The sequence below is a fragment of the Prinia subflava genome, chromosome 1 (assembly GCF_021018805.1).
Source record: "Prinia subflava isolate CZ2003 ecotype Zambia chromosome 1, Cam_Psub_1.2, whole genome shotgun sequence".
Lineage (NCBI taxonomy): Eukaryota > Metazoa > Chordata > Aves > Passeriformes > Cisticolidae > Prinia > Prinia subflava.
Genome location: NC_086247.1, coordinates 59,978,330 through 60,000,133, shown reverse-complemented (window position 1 = coordinate 60,000,133; position 21,804 = coordinate 59,978,330). Strand labels below are relative to the sequence as shown.

The 21,804-nt window shown below is 40.4% G+C and overlaps 1 protein-coding gene across 11 annotated transcripts in view; it reads left to right on the top strand.

The window, feature by feature from the left end:
* The first annotated feature begins 2,171 nt into the window (after positions 1–2,171).
* MBP (myelin basic protein) overlaps positions 2,172–21,804 on the top strand; it is a 112,022-nt gene continuing 92,389 nt past the window's right edge. For 3 of the 11 annotated variants that reach the window (XM_063397693.1, XM_063397697.1, XM_063397663.1), the window contains exon 1: positions 2,247–2,590. The gene's annotated coding sequence lies outside the window, so the exon portion shown is untranslated. Of the gene's footprint in view, positions 2,591–2,678; positions 2,864–3,610; positions 3,764–3,854; positions 3,877–21,804 lie in introns of those variants that run through there. The other 8 variants (XM_063397715.1, XM_063397673.1, XM_063397706.1 and 5 more) reach the window with 8 other exon arrangements.

The window sequence follows — 21,804 nt, the reverse complement described above, 5'->3', positions numbered from 1 at the left end:
ATTTCATACCTGACTCAAGCAATTTTTTCACGGATAATTAGTTTAAAAAAAAAATTAATTACCCTGCGTCATTTGTCTTCCTACTATCTTTTATTCAGGTAGAGTTCTTTACAGTGGCCCAAAGCCCAGAGGTAAAATAGTGTGTGGAGTATTTATAAAGAAGACGATATTTTTCTTCTATCCCTGCAAAAGGAAGAAAACAAAAGACAAAACTATACCAGCTTTGTAGATGTGGGCACATTACTGCTGAACATACGCACTTGCTTTCATCATTAACTGTTTCCAGGAACTGGCATTCATTAGCAGCAGACTTACAAGGGACAAATCAGAATGTCTACATTTGTAGCTACCAATGCTATTCACTGACTCTAGTGTTTATTACCGAAGTTTAATTTGTCTGTGTAACTGAGCATACTGACATCTGCTTACACACAAAAATCCTGGAACAGGGGAAACTACAAACTGAACAGCAGGGAGATGTTCAACACACTAAGAGAGAGATGTTGCAGCTATGCCAGGTAACACAGCTGTACAAGGGCAGCAATTTCTTCAAATTTTTTCCCATATACTGTATGACAATGCACACTATGCAATTCTGAGTCTCCTCATACCTTCATAGGCATTTAGGCCTCAGTAGAGTAAGCATGCATAACTGTATGTAGAAACATACACACACACACATATAAAAATGTCTATTTTTGTATACACATCTGTATGCAAAGATGTTCACATGTGTAAATACATGACCCACTGCCCAGAGGGTAATTATTTTAGCTCAAATGTACATATAACATGAAAGAATGCAAGATTTGGAGTCTAATCATTACCATAACTTATTCATCCGCCTTCCGTGGGTGTGATCAGATGACATCTTTGGATCTAGATTTCCCCTGAGAATTTTATGCAAAAAAAAGACAGAGATGACCACCCAAAATCTGAAATTGAGTGTTGTGTCTTAAAGTTGTTTATTATTGATTTGTTTTTAATGCTTTTTACCAAAGTTACCATTTAAAAGTACACAAAGCTAAAGTATCAAACTCATTTAGTATCTTCCTCAAATTTCTAAGAAAAGAAGTGATACCTTTTTCCGGTGAAGAAGTGTGAGGAAAGAGATGATTCAAAGCAGTATTTTATGTATCCTTAATATAAATTTCCCAGACTTTGAATTGCTCATCACAGTGATACACCACCTCTTCGTTTCCTCTGCAAACCTTCTTTCCTTCTGTGGCCTTTTCTAACTCACACTCCAGCATTTTATCTGCACAGCAGTCTTCACTCATTCAATAAAGAGTAATGTTGTAAACTTCTCGCTTTGCACTGTAAGGAATTAGGAAGCTAGGATGTACATTTTGTACAATGGAAATATTTATGCAATAACTGTTTCTTCATGAGAACACAGAGTTTTTAATCTGCCCCAAAATACTTTCCTAAGATCTCCTCCATCTTTGGAGATGAATAGCAAGACAAAAAAAGGTTTACACAATGAGAAATTGGTGTCTACCTAGCTTAGTAAGTCTCTATATATAGAGGTTTAAACATGGTGCAGGTGCAACAGATACAGTAACCACCAATGACCTTTTCAAATTAAAAAAATATTTTTTACTTTTGTATTTTTGAACTGAATTGAAACACTGCCCAAAGTATTCAACCAAGTGAACTGCCCATCCAAATGCTGGATGAAACGCAAAAGGCAGTTTCTCATCCCTCTGAACTCCAAGCTGTCCCCGGGGGTCGTGCTCTGGAGCTTCATTCTACGAAGGTGCTGAAGTTTGCCTGTGCCTGGCGCTAAGGTGACACCGGGTCCTGGGCTCCAGGATGCCATCGACAGCGAGGCATTCCCGTTGGGACAGCGACGTGTGCCGTGGGCCTCGGACCAGGCAGCGCACGGCGATACGCGTTCTCTCTTGCGGGTGTGTGATTTTTGAGTGTAAAACTGCAGGTCCCTTTGCCTACCCCTCTCGCCACCCCTTGGGAAACAGATGTGTCAGAATCCCAGTAAACCCAGTTACAGAGGAAGTTCCGAGCGCGCAGCCAGCCCGGGGCTGGCAGGGCAGGCAGGTAGGTTGCCCCCCTCGCCTCGCTGAGGCCGTGGCCAAACGCAGCTCCCAGTGGCCCGGAGCCAGCCGTGTCCCTTTCTGAGCTGGAGCCCCGCGGGGGTGACGGGCCCCGTCCCTCCTTCGCCCCCAGGTCCTGCCCTTCCCTGCCCGCCGGAGCTCTGTCCCGCTGCTCCTTCCTGCCTGCCGGCGGCTCCCGAGGGCGGGGCGCACCTCCCGCGCAGGTACCGGGGCACAGCCGCGGGCTTCCAAGGGGCGGGCTGGGCTCGGGAAGGAGCAAGGGGAGAAGCCACACGGCGCCGACACCGCGCGGGGGCCGCTCCCGGCTCTCCCGCCGGAGGAGGCGCGGCTGTGTGGCGGCGGGAGGGACCCGGGCGCGCTTCTGAGCGCGGAACGGCGCTTCCCCCTTCCTGCTCCATCCCTGCCTCTCCCCTCACCTGGCCGCCGCTCCCGGTGCGCGCTGCCACTCGCACCTTGGCTGTCCCCGCCCGCTGCATGCAGCCCCCGGAGCGCCGCAGCCCAGGAGGATACGCCGGGTGCGTTGGGATTTACTGATTTCTTTATTACTATTATTGTTATTTTTAGAATGGTAGTTTTTTTTTTTCTTCCTTCTCTGGGGGTGGCTTCGCGGAGGGGAGAGGGGCAGCCAACACCGGCGGCTCCGGGGCCGTGCCCGCCCCGCACGCTGCGCTCCGCTCCGCCGTGTTTGTTGTTGTTGTGCTCCGGGAGAGCGGCGGCAGGGCGAGCGGCTCCCCCGGGGCGGCGGAGGGCGGGCAGCCTTTCGGCTACTTTCTCTTCCTCTCGGCCGTGTGAGCCCGCGTCCCGTCCTCCTCGGCGGGGCGGGCGGGGGGGGCTGGGAGGCCGTGCGGGGCACCGGGCAGGTGGCAGCGCGGGCAGGCTGGGTGCCCCGGGCTCCCTCCGGGCACGGATCCCGCCCGCGGGACAGGTGCCTGCGGAGCGGCGCTGGCGAGGGCGGGCAGGGCAGGGCAGGCGCTGCCGCCCGGCCCCCGGAGGTGCCCGCGAGCGGCGCGGGGCTCCCCCTCCGTCGGGGCGGCCGTGCCTTACATAACCGGGCGGGAGGCCCGGAGTCCGTGCCGTGCCTTCCGGTTTCACATCTCGGCAGTGCCCGGAGCCTTGCACCGACACGGACAACTTCTCCTTTTTTTGCTTTGTTTTGTTCTGTTGATTTTTTTGCCCGCACTTCACGGGGCCCAGGCGCAGGACAGGCGCTGGCGGAGGGCTGAGGAGCGGGGCAGGTGCTGCCCTGACCGTGCTCCCCCCGCTGCTCCCTGCGCGGCTGGGCTCGCACCGGCCCTTGCAGGGTCTCCGTGGGGAAGGGGCGCGGGGCTGCGGCGCCGCCGGACGCTCCTGTCAGCGCCCGGGACCCGCCACCTCCTGCGCCCTCACGGCTCGGCTCGGCTCGGCTCGAAGTTGCCGTGCTTGCGATGCGTGCCAGCGGCCGTGCGAGGGCTGAGCGCTCGCTGGGGAGGGTTTGGCGGCGTTTGAGGGAACTGTGTCTCCTCCGTGTGTGATGAATGTGGCGATAGCAAAGGCTGTACTTTTAGTGCCTTCGTACGCTTGTGGGGACTTTTAAAAATCGCTGCATAGTTTGCCTTTGAAAGAATGTAAACATGTATTTTTGAAATTTTAAGTAGGTCCATCCTGATTGTATTTCCTGCGTGCACCGCCTTTGCCCTTCAGTATATCAGGTACTGTGTTTGAAATGAAGTTGAAATAATGTGAAGGCACTAGGAAAATAACAAATTCTTGTGGAGAAACGGAAGCTTTCCCCCTCTTCAGTGGAAGCAGAATTGAGTCCCAGGTGATCAGGAATGATAGCGTGTATATTGCACTGTTTGATTGTGGTTGTATCCACTAATCATTTTTAAAGAGCTGAGACTAACCTAATTCTGTTGCTGTGGAGTACTGCCTGTTCACAGATACAAACAACTTAACCTGTAGATTGTGAGTGATTGTTAGTAAAGGCTTCAAATACCTACCTGGAAGGATGATGAAGTGCTCCCTGTCAGTCAAGGTAAATAAAAACAGAGTAAGAGAACAGTCTTGGTTTATGTTAATGATTTGATTACTCTTGGCAGTCAAGTAGGAAACAGTTCTCTAGAATTTTTAAATGGCCTTAGAGCAGTTAATAATAACTGGTATGGGTCCATCAAAGCTCTTGAGCATCATGGATTGTAGGTTACAGCGGCTCTGTCTGTCACAGGTTGCATTCTGAATCATTCTAAAGAGCACTAATGACAACATTACAAATGCCACACCGGGCTATACCCAAGTTTCTACTGATAAAAGCCTAGAGAGGACCAGCAAAGGAAAAGCTTGCATTGCTGCTTCCCTAGAATGCTCTCTCCAGGCAGCTGTGGCTCAAATATTGCCTTGGGTAGAAGTGTTGCCTTCGTCCTTGACTGACACAAAGTTTGTTGTTCTTTCTTTGATCTTATACAGTAGTTTTTTCAGTCTCTGAGGAAATAGGTAACCAGATGAAGTATTTTACAGACATTATCAATCACTGATAAAATGGTCAGAGGGCAAGTTCTTGTTTGCAAAGGCCCATGCACAGGAGTTATATTGAAGGATATTAATTTTCCAAGTGGTGTTCATGCATTAGCCTCTGAGATAGTACACTTAAAATAAAGCTTGATATTTATAATGAAAAGAAGAAGGCAAAGAGTGGTATCTTAATGAAATAGATTTGAATTAATTTTTACTGAGTTGGGAGAAAGCCATGAATATAATGTATAGTCAGCTTCACTGGATTTGTAAGTAGAGAATTAAGAACAGAAATGGAGTTTGTGCCATTCTGTACAGCTGAAGAATGTTCACAGACTTTCAAATCCCCTGTTCTATCACAATAGTTAATATAAATAAGGTAGCGAATGCTACAGTCACTATTGTGGTGAAGAATTTTAGCTCACTGTAGACTCTTCATGATAGAAATTGGAGCATGTTACTTAAAAATAGTTTCATATTTATAATTGCCTAATTTTGTCCATTTATGAAAAATGTCATGACAGAATTGTTCTTATGTTAGGATTTGTTTCTCATAATGCCAGCTCCTGTATGACACCTAGACCCTTACATCGTCATTAAAGACAAGCTTGTCAGAAGTCTGGAAATCATCAGCTCAGAGTACCCTGCACATGCAAAGCAGGATGATATCTGTTTTCAAGTCTTGAGAACAACCAAGATGATATTGCTCACCCCACGAACTGATAGCATAACTGGGAGATGCATCCTCCAGTTCTTTTCAGTTCTGAAAGTTTGAGAAGATGAGTGTTAGTGGTGTGTCAGATTACAAATGAAGGCACATGGAATGGTAATGGTGGGATGAGGCAAGAGAGGCAAGTGTCCCTACTGTTGTGTATCCAAAAATTTCTTGTTTGTTCTTTTTGTGATGGTTTATTCAGTACTTGATATAAATTACCCTTATGGTTGAAATAGCCACTTTGGTTATTTAATCCATCAAATAGAACATATAATTTAGGTTTTAATTGCTCTGCTACATGATTTTTGTGACAGAAAAAACACATTATAAACTGTTGAGAGAAGGCCAAATAAACTGCAATCTCATACTTACTTGAAGCATAAGTACCAGAAATTGTTCAGTGTTCAAATGCTATTGCTTTCTGTTAGCTTCTTACCTGCCAAAAGAGAGAGCTGTGAAAATAAATTGGTGCTCATACATGAGAAGCTGAGCCACTTGGCTCAAACTTTTACTTACCAGAACTAAATTAATTTAATTTATATGAGAACATAACAATTTTTGACAGTCGCATTGGTATTGGACTAATGTGGATGAAATCTAATTTTTTTTTTTTGGCTAAAACACTAAAAGCATAACCAGTGTTTAATGAGGAGAAGGCTGGAAGGTTTGCAGTCTAAGACTCTGATCTTGCATACAGGTTTAAAGCATAAACTCTGCCATGGGTTAAGGGACAGCAGACTCTTCTGGGTCATTGGTAAAGTGCTCTGTCCTGTGGTATTTAATTACCTGAATGATTTTTCTTTCAGGCAAGACAGGTTGAAACTGTTATCTGTGTTTTCTAAGGTGAGACTCTTAAATAAAGGACAACAGTCATGAAGAGCAACAGGTCAGGTACTGCTGTTTTAAATACAGATAGCTGATAATCTTTCATAAACCCGGAATTTTTCTGGATTCTTTAAAATACTCTGTTGAAGATGGAAAGATGTCCAGAATTGTAGAGGCTTCCAAGAAAAAATCAGTGGGACATTGCAATTTCTGAAGAAGCCTGAATTTATATGTATTTAAAAGAAAAGTTAGGAGCCAATGGAAGAAGAATCAGAAAAGGGATATATGCTTTAGAGCTTGACTGCTTAAGTCGCTTGTACAACTGGAATTTCAGAGAGATAACTCTAGGCTCCACTACTTTATTTGCATATTTCTTGTGTTAATATACGTTTCCCAGGGTGCCCAGCCCTCTGCACTGAGTGCTTGATTTGGACCTAATTAAATAATCATTATAAAATGAATAAGTTGGTCTCTGGGAGACCTGTCCAGTTGCCCAAGGCAGTGGGTGGCTGCCGTGGAGGTGACATTGGAGCTGTGTTACTGTAGCCATCAGTCGCAGTTCTGGCTCTGGCTGTGTTGCTCATTCTGCAGGCAGGTTGTTCTCAGCCCGAGGAGACAACCTGTGAGTGCTGTTCGAGCTGAAGGAGCACAGTATGCTGGTGCTGACTAAGCCCTAAGTAAAGATGTCACAATTTAAACCTAGTTCTCTAAGGGTTTTGCCAATGTGAGAATTCAGACAAAATTTCTTAGTTATGCTAAGCTGTGGTTGGAAAGAATTGAACAAAACTTTGGTGATGGCTTTCCCCTAGGGAGACAGTGACAACGCCTAATCTTACATATTCAGTGGCATTAAATAAAGGCAATCAGTTTTAGATTTTCTTTACTTAATAATTTCATTCAGATGACTATGGATTTTCTGTGTTCATTTCTCTGGTTGTTTTCTTGTATTAGTAGCACATGAAGAAATGTTCTCTTCAGTCTAATCACCATATACCAAACATATACCTATTTGAATCCTGTGTCACATGAACTTCTGGATATAGTATTAAATAATTTCTGATGTTATGTTTAGGATTAACAATCTTATTAGCTTCTCTAATGACAAAATTGTGCTCATGTTTTCTTGTTTTGCCAGCTGTTTTCAGAGTTTGGCCTTTGGGTTTTTTAAAACACTTTTTCTAGATGTTTGGGAAATGTATCAGTCACTCTCATCAATTTTCTATACCTCATCCTCTCACTTGGGAATTTTCCAGAGACTCACTCTTCTGTAAAAGGTTGATCATCCTGAATTGAACTTTTTCTTTAAGAGATTGACACAGAGTTTACTACTATTTTCTTTAGAGGATTCAGAATCTATTATGAACATTTATTAGTAGCTAAAGAATTTCTAAATAGCAGACAGTTCCTGACAACAGTATTCAGATTTGAATGTTTTTGGGTTTTCATATTCTGAAAGAAGCTTTATGCTTCTCAAAATGCACTGTTAAAAATAAGTAGAGAACTTAGTTAATGCAGAGTGAGATCATTCCTATGAGGCTTCTTGCATCAGTTGCTGTAACTGTGAAATCCTAGTTCTGTTGCTTGGAATAGCTCTAAATCTTGGACATAACCCAGGAAAGCCCACACAAAAGGCACGTGAGAGAAAAACAAGAAATAACATGGAAATTTTCAGACAGTTTTTGTGGGTTTTTTTGTTTTGTTTTGTTTTGCTGCTGTCCTGAAGTGATTTTGAAGTAACTGAGTGAGGAAGTTGGTTTTTGAAATATTTACTTAAATATTGCTTTTTATTTTACTTCCCCCGCCTCAAACTTTTGGAAGTCCTTTAAAAGGGGAGAAACAAGGAAATTAATAAATCTGAAAAGACTGATTAAGTGTTTTGTTGGGTTTTTTTCCTTAAATATACAATGACTGAAGGTAAAATAATGGGGTTTATATTAATTTTTCTTAAAATCTGAGCAGTTTTTGAACAACATATCAGCTGTACTGGGTTTGTTTTTGATGTTGGAAGGAAAGACTTTTTTAAATCTGACTTTTTTTACATTTTGTTCCAACTCTTGTAAAATTTCTTAGTGTGTAATTGAAATTCTTAGTATTTATTTTTTTAAACTTGGGAAAGTTTAAACATTTGAAAATGTTTAAATTCAGATCTTTCCAGGCTGGTGAAGTTCACAGCTGAGGGGATCTAACTATTATGAGTGGAAAGCGAGAGGGAAAGGAAAATGAAACACAAACCAAGTTATATTTCCAAAATTAATTCAGGCATGTAGTGTATTTTTTACACATTTACCTGGTGCATTATCTTTGGCTTCTGCTAAAGAGTTGAAATCACTGGATCACAAGTGAAAATCTGTTTGTTCTTAGCTTACTTCTTACTTGGAAGTCACAAAACGCAGGTAAAACGATACAGTTGGACAACTCACAGCTATCCTTGGAATTCAGATGCATATAAAAGAGTCTTGTGAAATGTGAGAGATCAGTACTACCAGACACATATAGAATGATTCTGCCTGTGGTTTTGAACCAATTTTTCTGACTGGTCTTGTGAATACATGAAAGACCATGAAAAAGAATGGTTATATGTAATGGGTTAAGTTAGAACAAGGACTATTATAGCGTAATAACAGCCTGTCATCTCAATGGCATATATTTTTTCTCCAGAGATTGGAAAAATCCTGAAATACAGCTGTTGTGTTGTTGTCAGTGCTCTGCCAGTTTTTGCGGTTTTTGTTTCTTTTCAGTTATAAATTGGGCTGTGATCGTTTCCAGATTAGAAGGCACTTGTATTCTGGTTATTCAAGGGTCTTCTGGGGCACAATGTACAGCTGCTTCATCTGTTCTGGGCATGGCCTTGCTGAAGTGTGGTATGGTGGTAAAAGGCCAGTCCTGAGGTTTGTTCATCTTTGGACTTGGGGTGTTCAAACTGCCATAGCGAAATCATAGTTTCCAACAGAGCAATAGCCTTGGAGCCCTAAGGACAGTTGTCCTGTCGGTTTTGTTTATCATTGGCTTCCCTAGATTTCCTTGGTAGATTTCCAATGGATAAACTGAAGTGAGGTGGGGTAGCTTCAGGTTGGTTATGCTGATTGGTTGGATTAAGTGGTAGAGGTGTTCTTTTGCTGTCTCCTCAGATCTGCTTCCTCACCGACCTAAGAGTATCACTTTGTATCACTTTCACTTTGTCCACACAGTTGGCCTAATCTTTCATTCCTTCTTCAGGCTGGGTTAGTGCCTTGAAGATAAAGCCTAGACTTTTTTTTTTTTTTTTTTTTTTTAATGCAGCAATTCTGCAAATCCCAGTGGCAGCTGTAACTGTCGTCTGCCCTTCAAATCTATACCTATCCCTGTGTGTCATCAACATATCTCCTAGCTTGTTGCCATTTTCTCCTGACTAATATATGTAATAATATATATATTTAGAACTTGTATTGACTTCCTACAGTACCCACTCCCAGGAAGTATCCCTGCAGTTTGTGACAAATTCTTCGATTGCCTAGACTGTCAGTTCATCTCGGAAGAGACTCATCATCTTCTGGGGGTGGCAGTTCCATTTCACCCACAATAGTTCACAGTTAATGGCAAAACATTGCTTTGTGATGTTGTCTGATGTATTGTAATGCTTTTCAGTTATCCTTCTCCAACACTGTTGTTTCCTGTATGTCAGCATTGTTCTTCTCTTCTAATTCTAAAAACATCAGTCCTTAGTTAAACTCTCTTGTCGGATGTTTTTAGTTCTCTGGATGAAAAGTGGCATTGGAATATTATCTGACAGAACTTACAGTGATTAGAATAAAATACTATACTTGTCCCTTAGAGTGTTAAGAAGGTACAGAAGAAATTATGGCAGAATTGTGCATATGCTGGGTTTTTGGGGTTTTTTTTGTGGAGGACAGCTGTGCAAGTTTGTGTCCAGAAAGGACCTGTTATACTGAAAATTATGACAGCAAAGTCTGAAACCAAATAAAGGAAAATACCTGGCCTATGTTGCCAGTCATTCTGTGCTATGGGATAAAATACTGATGAAACAATACAGAACAGTAACTTTGGGGATTGGTGTGTGCCTTGGAGATTTATATAAATAATAAAGAATGGTATAATCATTGTCATAGGAAACTTTTGGACCCCTGCTGTGTTGCATTTGTAATGTTTTGATAGCTCACACCATTCTAGAGAGCTGATACGGGAGTAAAACTCATAATTCCATGAATTACTAAAATCCACTGCAAAGTTACACAGTGATCCCATTTTAATTTGTCTTTTCAGTGAAATGGTCACTGAATAATAGTCAGCAATTTGATTCCAAATCTCTACATTGCTTAGCTTAAAAGAAAAAAATACAATGCCTGGAAGGCTGACTAAAGAACAGTGGCAAACGGTTTTGAAAGTGGTTGCCTGTTGTGCTACATGTATTAACAAAATTGGTGATATGAGTAGAACCTTACCACATTTCTTAAGTCAGCCTTGGTGTAATTCTCCTTTTATTTTTCTGAAAGTAGAAAGAAGATGGATTTTTTTCTATAGCTGAATTCTTTCCCACTTTGTTTCCTAGCTTAATATTCATACTCAAATAATTAGGACTGCCTTAAAGGAGAACAATTGCAATTATCTTGTGCTTTGTCTCTTGTGGAGTCTTTTGCTATTAGATACTTTCCTCAAACGTTGGAAGTTACTGAAGGACATCTCACTGAAGTGCAGAGCTTCTACAAACTCCCTGACTTGTGTTATGTGTTATCTTTTATCTGTACTATTACTTTGCCCTGACTTGTTCCTGGAGAAGAGATGCACATAAGTTTCTGCACAGCTTTCATCAGCATAGTCTGAGTCAGCGCTGTTCACCTGGAAGATAGTGAAAGATAGCCAGTAATTTGGCTTTGGTTTTGTTCTTCACAAATATACTCTTGTCAAATGGGAAATAACCTATAGCAGGCTCACATGAAAAAATAGTTGCTTTAATGGAAATTGTAGTAGGTGCTTTTCAACTGAGTGCAGGGCTGTTGGTGTTGAAAAGCTAATCTTAAACTTTGGCCAACGTGTAGAGTGGGTTGTGAAATACTCCATTCTTCTCCTTCTCCAGTGGTAAAATACTTTGTGTGTGGTTTGGTTATTGGGTTTGGGGTTTTTCGGTTGGTTGTTTTTTCCCCCCTCTTAATTCTAACTCCTGAATGCCACAACCTTCTTTATTAATGAAAGCACTGTAGGAAGATATTTGGTTCCAACTGAAAGCTGAAATTATAGCCACAAGTAGTAATTTTTTGTGCTCCTGGAAAGAGTGAGAAAGAAGTAATGAAAACTATTTTGCAACATAATTGGCCTTTTATTATAAATGGTTTGCATGTTCCATTCCTGTGAATAATATTTTGTCCATTAGGCCTTAGCAAGGCCACAAACAGCATGCAGCAACCACAAAAGTGTGCTCCTTATCTTAATGGAGTTACGTGGTAAAGCACTGAGTAGCATCATATCAGAATCCTTAACTGCAGTGTATATTCTGTCATTAGGGAATGTGTTTCTTTCCCCCTTACCTAATACACATTTACAGCTTCCCAGATCACAGTTGATGTTGTTTTGCCCCCATGAACCTTGGTGAAAGGCCTGGCCTCATCATTTTTATAATTTACTTTTAGATATTGAAAATTTGATACCAGGTGCTCCAAAGCTTTCTCCAGGCTGAGCAATGCCAGTGTCTTCAGCCTCTCCTCACAGGACATGTGTTTCAGCTGACAGCTGTCTTTGTGGCCTTCCAGTGAACTTGCTCCTGTTGACATTTCATAATGTGGATCCAGAGGCAGAATTGGTAGTGCAGATACCAGAGCAGTGGATTGTGCATGAAGCAGAACTACTGTTGCCCTCAGTCCACTGGCTGTGCTTCAATTTCCAAAGCCTGGGAAGCTGTTAGCTCTCCTTGCTGCCAGGTGGAGGGCTGAGTCATGTCTTGCCAGGACCTCCAGCTTGTTTTTGGGGGAGCTGCTCCCCAGTAAGTAGGTCTTCAGGCTATGCTTTCATGACATTTTTGTTGGCCATATCCAAGTTATTTTGAATGGCAGCCCTGCCCTTCAGCATGTCTTCTACACCTATAAATGTAGTGTTTGCAGATTTACTGTGTGCTCTGCCAGGTGACTGTAAAAGAAATTAAACAGAATTGAGTCCCTAACCTGTTCACTTTTAACTGTGGGCAGATTGTGAACCATTAAGAGCTGCTGTTTGAGCCTAATGATGGAGATGTTTGGCTTTTTTTATCAGCTAGTAGTTTACCCATCCAGGCTGTAACTTGGATCAGGTTAGGTGCAAAGATGCTGTGGTAGAGATTTTTGAGTATTCCTAAAAATCAGTGTGGGTGACACTAATGATCTCTCATTCATAAATCCCGTCATTTTATGACAGAAAGCAATCATATTGGTCAGGCATGATTTAACCTCTGTAAATGCATCCTGGTGGTTCCCAGTGACCAGCTTATCCTTAATATGCCCAGAAATGACATCCAGGCAGGCATGTGTCTGAACATACTGTGGAACTAGATTAACAAACAATGAAAGTAGGCTGTGATATTTTCTCTCCTAGTGATCCCTCAGACTTGGTAACTGGCAGCCTGTGCAGAATCCCTCTCCTGCTCTTCTTTTCTGGATGCTCAGTTGCTGTCCATGTGTAGGTGATGAGTGCATGCTGGTCACAGGATGGAGCACCTGCATTTTGGGAATGTGGTGATGAATAAGCTGTGACTTCATGTGACCTGGGGTAACGTGTTTGTTAGGAACAGGATGTTGCTTCTAGAGTGACTCTTGCTCCTTCTGTGTGTGTTTGTGTGAGGAATTTACAAGATAAGAAGGTGACAGCAAAAGTGATAGTAAGTTTAATAATTATTTTGGCTTGATCTAATGTGTGTAAGTGATTATACTGGTGATCTGTTCAAAGCCTGTGGGCTTTGCCCTGGGTTCTCTTTTGTATTGATTTAGTTTCATTATCTTGTCATTAACTTGACAGTAAAAGTAGTGCATATGCAGGTGTCAGGGTGTGTGAAAATCTGTATTTGCCTTCTGATAAGTATTTTATTCTTTCTTGGTAGTCATTTTTTTGTTTTGTTGCTACTGTTAATCTGCTTTTACAGCTTCTTTAATAATGTCGTGGCTTTTTTTCTGCTAATCACGATTTTGATATTCCATTATTACTCATAATTTTAGGTGGTCTTTAGAAAACGCTGGCACCTGTCAAATGCAAGTAAGATCCACAGTAAAACTGAGACTTGTTTGATTTGCACGTAGTAAGAAGCAAAGAAATTGAACCTGATTGTATGATACTGAACAGTGAGTTCACAATGACTTGCTGGGGAATTCAGAGTTTCTCAGATCTTGTCATTAGCACTACTTGCCTAACTGGCTCAGATGCTCTATTTTTCAACTTCTGTTACTGATGAACAGTTACCACTCTGCACAGTTCATCAGGCATTAAAATAATTTTGTTATGTGATGATAGTTGTCCTTAGTTTTGTCCTGTATAAAACTATACATTTAGATATTCATTTTTATTAACTGCATTATTTTTTAGGATCTGAAAGGCCCCTTCAGAGTAAGTTTACAAGTATACTTAAAACATTTCTAAAGAAGCAGTAGCTGAACTGATTGTAAGAATTACATTCTACAATTTAGAACTGCTCTAGTAACCATCTAATCAGCAGTGAATTCATCAGAAATACAGTATTCATAAAATGTTTTGAATGGCAAGTATAATTAGTTCGTTATTTTAATGCTTCCAATAGTTTTTAATTGCAGTAAGCCTTTAATACTTTAGGAAAAAGATCATAATAGTGATCTGGCAAATCATTGTCAGTATTTTAACTCAATCTTATGTGTAATCCAAAATCATGCTGGCATTTTCTAAACTGAGACTGAAAAATGCATGTAGGGGAAAAAGTCAAGTGCTAAATGATAAGTAAATGGTACCTCTATAGTAAATTTTAGATATCCAAGTTCCTACTTTTATCTGTAATGCCTATCTCTCTGGTTTTGTGCTTTACTTGTGAAGTGTAAAATCACATTTTCCGGTTGTTCAGTCTAGTAAATATTTTATTTTTTGCAAATAAAAGATTAACTTGCAAATACAGTATTTGTAGAATATTAGATTTGGAAATGGACACATGATTAAATGTATTGCACAATCAGCTAGCTCTGTACTTTAACCTGAGAGGAATAACCAAGGCTTTGGGAAGAAGGCATTTAAGTAATTTCATAATCATTCATGCATTACAGCAATAATACTGGCACACACAAGCATAAAAACTGGTTTTGCAGTGTCTTCCTGATACAAACAAATACAACAGTCTTCAGTGGGCTTTCTTGTATAAGAAAAGACCACCTAAATAAGTAAGACCAAATGAAAGCAAGATTTTAAGACATTAAGGTTTGTTGGCACTCTGATTTGAAATAATAAACAGATAAAAAAGGTTTTCTGTACATGTCCTTTCATGGTATTGAGTAATTTTGTGATTTTTTTAACTGATTGAGGGAGGCGTTGACTTAGAGTATCTTGACTCAGTTCCAGCTTATTTATAAAAACTCCTGTAGTTTCAGTTAAATAAGCTCCTGTCCTGTAACTTCTTAAGCATTTTAAGTTTTCTCAGTTTAAAGATTGTTGCAATTCAGAAATCCTTGAAGTTATTCTTATTTGTGTTTTGTTTGGAGGCAAGAAATTATAGTTCAGACTGAAGAGAATGCTGAGTAGCATTGTGGTGGGATACATATAGTGAATTTCTGGCCAAGAGAGAAGATCTCCTTCTGCTTGAAAATTCTGTATTTACAATATAAAGTAAGGCAGGTTGTGGGGTGGAGCATGAAGAAAGCTCTTTTGTGAAAAATTTTATATTCTGGATTATGTTTGGGTATGGACAATTTTCAAAGGGCAGATGGTAAGCAGGTGATGGGCACGATAATTACATTGCCAGGGTTTATGACGTGAAATGCGCAAAATAGTAATGGTACCAAAATTATGAGGTGCCTTTGTTTCTGGGATGTTGTGACACCTCTTGTTCATCAATCTGTGCATGTTCCAGTCCCATTGGACCTGGCATCACTGTGCATCTGATTTTGTTATCATCAGCTTATACCTTTTCCCCATGTGGGATTTGAGATTTGTGGTATGATCTGAAATCCTCCTCCGTTTTAGCAGACCACCAATATCTGCTGACATTTGAAGTGCTTTAGGACTGGCTATTTATACTATGTAGTTGGCAAGATAAGAGAAACTTCTGTGTGTGACTGTTGAATATAAGAGTGAAAAAAGTGCGCTCTGATGTATCCAAACTGATGAAGTGTTTACATGCAACTATGTTAAAAAAACCCCAAAACAGTTCTGGTGATAATTGCTTCTTGCTTTGCTTAGCTTCAAACATAGTCTGGAGTGCTTTTAGCTTGTTTTTTTAAATATCCTTGCTAGATGCTATGAAGCCTGTGGTTTTGGGGATGGAGCTGTATTTTTTTCTAAGTGAATATTGTGTGCTTCAAGATAGGGAATGGGGAAAACACTTTTTTTTCTTTTTTTTTTTTTTTTTTCTTTTTCTTTTTCTTTTTTTTTTTTGTCTCTAGCATTGCTGTATTTTTGTTTTGGCGTTAATTTTGGGAGATGCTCAAATACTGGATTGGGAATGGATTTACTAATAGATACTTACTAACAGATAAACAGTAATGCATTAGTGTTACAGGATGAACCAAAAGAAGGTAGTGATGAAAGCAGTAGCATTAGCTTAGTAAAGGCAGGTTTGGTCATTCAGAATTATTTTAATGTCTTAAAATGCCACATACTAAATATTAAGGACCACAGTGGGGCAATGTTGAAATAAAGAAGGGATTACTCATTTGGGAGTGAAAGACTCTTGCTGTAACATCTCAAATTTATCATAACTGTTAACTTAAATAGCTGAATTTCCACTTAAAATGTATTATAAATCAGCTAAACCCCATTGATTTAACTTAATTACTCTCATTCAATAAAAGGTGGTTTAAGTATGATGCTCTGTTAAATAAAAGACCGATTCCTTTCACTCATAGCTAACTCATGTGAATGTTAAATTACAGGTTTTGATTCAGGTATAGCAACTTATATTAATGACTCTATGCCATGAGTAGCTGTTGTTTGAAAATGCTGTAGGTGAATTAAGAGTTGGGTGGTAGTAGCTGGGTGGAGATATTGTTTGAGGTAAGAAATAAAGAATTCAGCCGAACCAGCAGCTAAGTATCTCTTTTCTGAAAGGTTTTAACTCTCTTAAGGAGTGGAATGAGAAGCAGTTTTATGGATTGAGCCAATGACAAGATGCACGAACAAATTGCTACAAGAGTTTGTTGTATAGTTTGTTCTATGCATGTGTGATAGGAAGTTTCAGTCACAGGCTGTGGAAATATTACTCATTATTGTGTTTCCGTGGAGGAGTGCTTACTGCAGAGTGTTTGAGGAGGGGCTTTTAAATACTGTTTTGGAATGGGGGAATGTTATGAAAAGAGCAGTCAGTTTGTAAATGGTTTGGGAAATAGGAGTCAAAGAGACTTGAAGAGCCTTGTATGAAAGCCCTTGCCTGTCTAGTATGTAGCCAATGAGCAAAGGCTCCTGGAAGTCAGTATCCATCCAAACAAAGTGTTTCAGAGCTGTTCTGACTCCTGGAGTGTGGGGGGCAGAGGTGGACTTTGTGTGTCTCACAACTGTTTTCCTGAGGCCACTGCTCACAAACTTGCAGAAAAGCTGGTTATCCAAGGCCCTGCCATGCTGTGGTTGGGATGGAGATCAGCTCCAGCTCTTCCCCAAAGGGTTTCAGACCTGTGTTTCCTGCTGCAAGAGCAGGCTGTTCAGCAGGAGTCATGTTCCCTGTTCTCAGTCACTGTGTGTCTTGGTGCAGAGAGACTTACAGCTCTCCCATATGTACACTGATCCCTTACAGGATAAAGTGGATGAGCTCAGAGTGGAGATGAAGTCTGTTTGTCTAGTATCCTGCATGCCAGTGAAATCCAGCTGGCTAAAAGCTATCCTATTTCATTTCTGTTCCCCTTTTCAGAGTATTGCTGGTTTTGTGGTTTTGTTTTGTTTGGGGCTTTGATTATTTTTTTCCTTTTTTACAGTCAGTTGTCAGTGTATGAACAGGTTCAGAAAAAGGTAGACCCTCTCTGCCCCTCCCCTGCTTCCCACCCCAGTGCTCCAGATACACTGTTCAGAAAGATGGACTGAAATATTCCCAGGCCAGAGGAGTGGCCTGTGTCATTTGGGGCTGTCCTGCCATGGTAAGAGCCACACCATTCATGCAGTCCCTGAAATACAGTGGTCAGACTCTTGCTTTCTGTCTTCAACTCAGCTAGGCTTTCTACTCTCCTCTGGTTCTCCCAGAGCCCTGCTCTCCTGATGTTTAGAAATATTCTGACTTTCAGTTTAGATTATATGTGGGCAGTGTGTATTTTCTCCTCCTCCAACACTCATTTAGCTTTGCTTTACTTAGGCTTGACATGTCAGGAGCTTTTAGTCTTATCTCTGTCTAATAGGTTCCTATTGCTCCCCTCATCTTCGCATCTGTTCTAGTAAAAAATTCATATTGTTAGATACGGCTGACCAGAATTGGACCTTGTATTCAGCTGATGTTATGCTAGTGGCTTGTGTGATGACTTTAATTCTTCCCTGTCCTAGGTGGAAATATTCCCTCATGATATCATGTAGGTCTGTCTGTCTCTTTTCTGATCTATTTTCCCCTTGCCAGATCACATTGGTGACTCACAGTTATCCTGTGATCAAGCCAGACTGATCTTTCCCTTTAGTATCGTCTAAAATGATCCCTGGTTTCCCACATCCTGTGTGAGTGTGCTAATCACAAGCTTATTATCTCATGGTATGGGTGACCTTCTGCTATAGCTGCTTAGAAAAAAAGAAAAAGTTGGTCAGTGGATTGTTGCAGTGTTTTCTGCTCTGTCTTGTGATAATCTTGAGCCTGATAGTTCACATTTTTGTGTTTGAGACAAAGTTGGCTGAGTGAAGACCTAGGATGTCAGAGAAATAACCTCATTGTATATTGATGGGGTTCTGGTGTAAAATCATGTGAAGCTGCTTGGCTGTGTCATCATAGCTGGAGTGTTATTTTGTATGACAGAACTTGAAAGCCATGAAGCACTTGTAAAATAAGAAAGGAGGTGTGTGTTGTGATTAGAAACCCTGGCATTATGTAGCAGCTGAGAATGGGTTTTCGGAATTACAACTCTGGATTTAATTTTCTAATGTCTGCCAAAGCTTCTCAAGTGGGCTGTAAGTTTTTTATGTATTGTCCTTAACTTATCTCTGCCTTTGCTCTATATCTGTAATATGGGAGAAAGGTTTACCTTCTGGTCATGTGTTTTGTCTACTTATGTTGCAAGACCTTTAGGGAAGGAACTTCCTCGCTGTCTTTGCGTGCTGTCTGGAAAACCCCTCTTGGCTGGAGGCTTGATGGCATTTGCAACATTTTCTTTTTAAAAAAAAATATTTAGTTAACAATAAAATAATTTACAAGTGCAGCTTGTTCGAGAACAGGATATTCTTGTGATGGGTGCTGCAAATATTATGGACAAGCTTACTTTTAATCATATAGTGGATTTGAGATGTATTTTGTTAATCAGGATTGAAAGTGAATACACTGCTAGTCTCCTTAGTGAAACATATATTTTCTCACTCCATTATTTTGATAGGTTGCCAGATTTTGTTGTCTTCTTCTTTTGTACACTGACAAATGGTGAACTGAATTTGAAAACCATGCTGAAAAAATGAGTGTATGGCCTGTCACATGCTTTTGTCTTCCTTTTAATGTCAAATAAACAATCTGGTTTTCTTTTTAATGAAAGAAGGGGAGATAATGGTCTTGTGTACATTTAGAACATTCTCATGTTCAAATGGAAATTTTCTCCTGTGTCTGTCATTGTTCTCTTCAGTATCTATTCAGTAATGACTGTTTCTATATTGGCTTTGAATGTACCACTGATAAAGATTGGGAAAACAACATTAGTACATGACATTTAAGATTTAGATAAAATGAGAGACAGTGTTCAAGTACGAGCCACCAGTTTGTGAAAGCATATTTAAAGAAGCATACAAATACAATAATTATGTCAGGGTGATGTTTCTCATGCAGATTTCAGCTGCTGTTACTCATTAATTATTTAAAATTCCAAATGCACCAACTCACAGCTTAGTGACTGTAACTAGCTGAGCCTCTGACCTAAACAATTAAAGCCAAAACGTCTGGATTAAAATTCCATTTGAAAAGAGGATAAATTGATTGATTTATTTCACAGCTATGCAATTATCCTTAGCAAAGAAAAAGAAGGGAAAGCAAACCAGTGTGTCATCACCAGAGAAAATCCCTAACTGGGGTCATAGTATCTGTGTTTCCAGATAATCATTTATGAGCCTAGAAAAATAGTTCCTCTACAGTTTTCTGAGTTACTTTTTTATTCAATTCATTTAGTGATTTCTGAGAAGTTTATAAATCTTTACTTAAGCTTCGTGAGTTGTCACTTGCAACTTGCATAGCAAGCTATTTATGACTGGAGAAATGTTTTGTTTGTGTTAATGTACTCCACATAATAAATTTTAGGAGGCTGCCACATGACCTTTGAACATTCTTGCATGTCTTCAGTATGCTTACAGATTAAAATACTGAGGATTAAGTCTTCATCAAATTACTTTTAAAAGTACTTTAGGAGCATGAGTTCGTGTATGAATGCTCAGACAATAAGGCCAGGCAAAAGAAGGAAAGAAGAAGTGAGAAACACAATGCACAGAAAGAGAAAATACAAGCATAGAGTTAAGGATGCATTTTTTCCCGTGTCAGAGGAGAAACTTTGGGTTTTGTGCCGCTTTGGCAGTGTATTTATGGGAAGGAAGGGAGGGGCATGACTGTAGAGAAGTAGATTGGGCCAAAGGGAGTTAACTCAGAGTATGGTGAAAGTCAGATGCTTTCGCAATATCAATATTTATGCCAAATGTTGCAGAGGAGAATCTACAGGAAATCCAACTGTTGGTTGATATATCTGCAGTATAGATAACATTTATGAAGTCAGGAGAGAGAGAGGGATACTATTTTTTTTTTTTTTAATTGAGAAGGATATAGTGATTCAGTGTTATCTCACAGCACAGTTAATGCTGTCTGAAGGGGGTGAATCATCTTCTTGTCCCATCTGTCAGGCTGTTGAATATGAGAAGAGCAGGCATACAGTGCCTTTAATTCATATGTGTTTAGAACTGCAGGTGTGTGCTTTATCATCAGTCTCTACAAAGTGGTAATGAAATACTGATCATCAAAGTGCCTGTGTTCCCTGGGAAGCTTAGGTAACCTAACTCACTTTGAAAGGGAGAATATACTGCTCAACATTTGGAGAGGGGTGTTTTTTCTAAGCAGAGAACAGGAAAAATGTGAGTTATCAAATATATCTTGGTTTTGTTCTCTTGGCATTTTTAAATTTTTATTTCAAAAGAGGTGCTAGATCTTATCTGTTTTCAGAGTACCTTAATATCTGAAACTGAAAGTCTTCAAGTAACAAACAGTTATAATTTTCTGTATCATTTCTCAGCTGCCTTTTTCTTTTTTTTTTCCCCTCCGGTACTGGTAAGATTATTACTTTGGCCTGAAATGCTCCATAATTTGAATATGAATGGGTTCTTTTTTTCATTGTCCTGGTTAATACTGCACTTGGGTTATATATTCTTGTGGGGTGTTTCCTATTTTTCAAAACTACTCAGGAATTTAGGACAAATGTCTAACTTTTAGTTTTTGGTCACTGAGGCCGAATGTTGAGGTTCACCACTGTGGAGGTGTATTTGTAAGGGAAACATGGTACTTTAGAAGCTATGATGGTAGAAAGCATTGGTCTTAGGAGTCTACTGCATATCTTACAAATACATAGAATGAGGCTATGATACGTCTGTTCTTAAACTTTATACCTTTCTCTGTCTCCTTTTTTTTCTTTTTATTTTTTTATGAGATGATTTATTTTACTGTAGTATCAAATTATTTTGTCTCTGGAGCACATAGGTGCTGAAAGAAAATAACCAATGAACATGTGTCTGATCCTTTTCAGAAAGCTGCGAAAAATTGCTCCTAGCTCCAAGGTGTTGTATGCCATGCACACCTAAACCTATATGAAAAAGAAAATAATAACACCCAGCCTATTTTGTTGTGGTGGTGTGCATAAAAGACCGCATGTAGCAAATTAAGTGAACCTGTTCGTATTAGTGACTGTGATAAAACCAGAAAAATCAGTTGTAGTTTTGTAGGAGGGCACCATTTTCCTTTTGATATATACATTCAGGGGAGGTGTATGTGTGGCCCTCTCTGTTCCTTAGACTGGGAATAGCTGAGCAAAGTCATAGAGTATTTGCAAGGAAATCCACATTTAGTCAAGACCCAGTTGTAGGTACAGTGGCAGAAGTGCAGCAAGCAGAAGGGAGGGAGCTCAAATGTGCTGGGTGCGTTCCCCCAGGCCTTTGAGGTCCTACCTGGCTCCCTCCTCAGATGCACTGGAGGTGATTAAGGAAATTTTCTTATGACCCTGCAGGTGGATTGGCACAGAGTTCACAGGACTTTGCTAATCTTAGTGTTTTGAAGACAAAGAGTAAACATGTGGCTAATGCCAAATGATTGTGGTCATCGATGATTTCTGTTTGTGTAAAGGAGTGTAGGAACCAGTGTGTGCTGCATGACCTTAGGGGAGCTTTTTT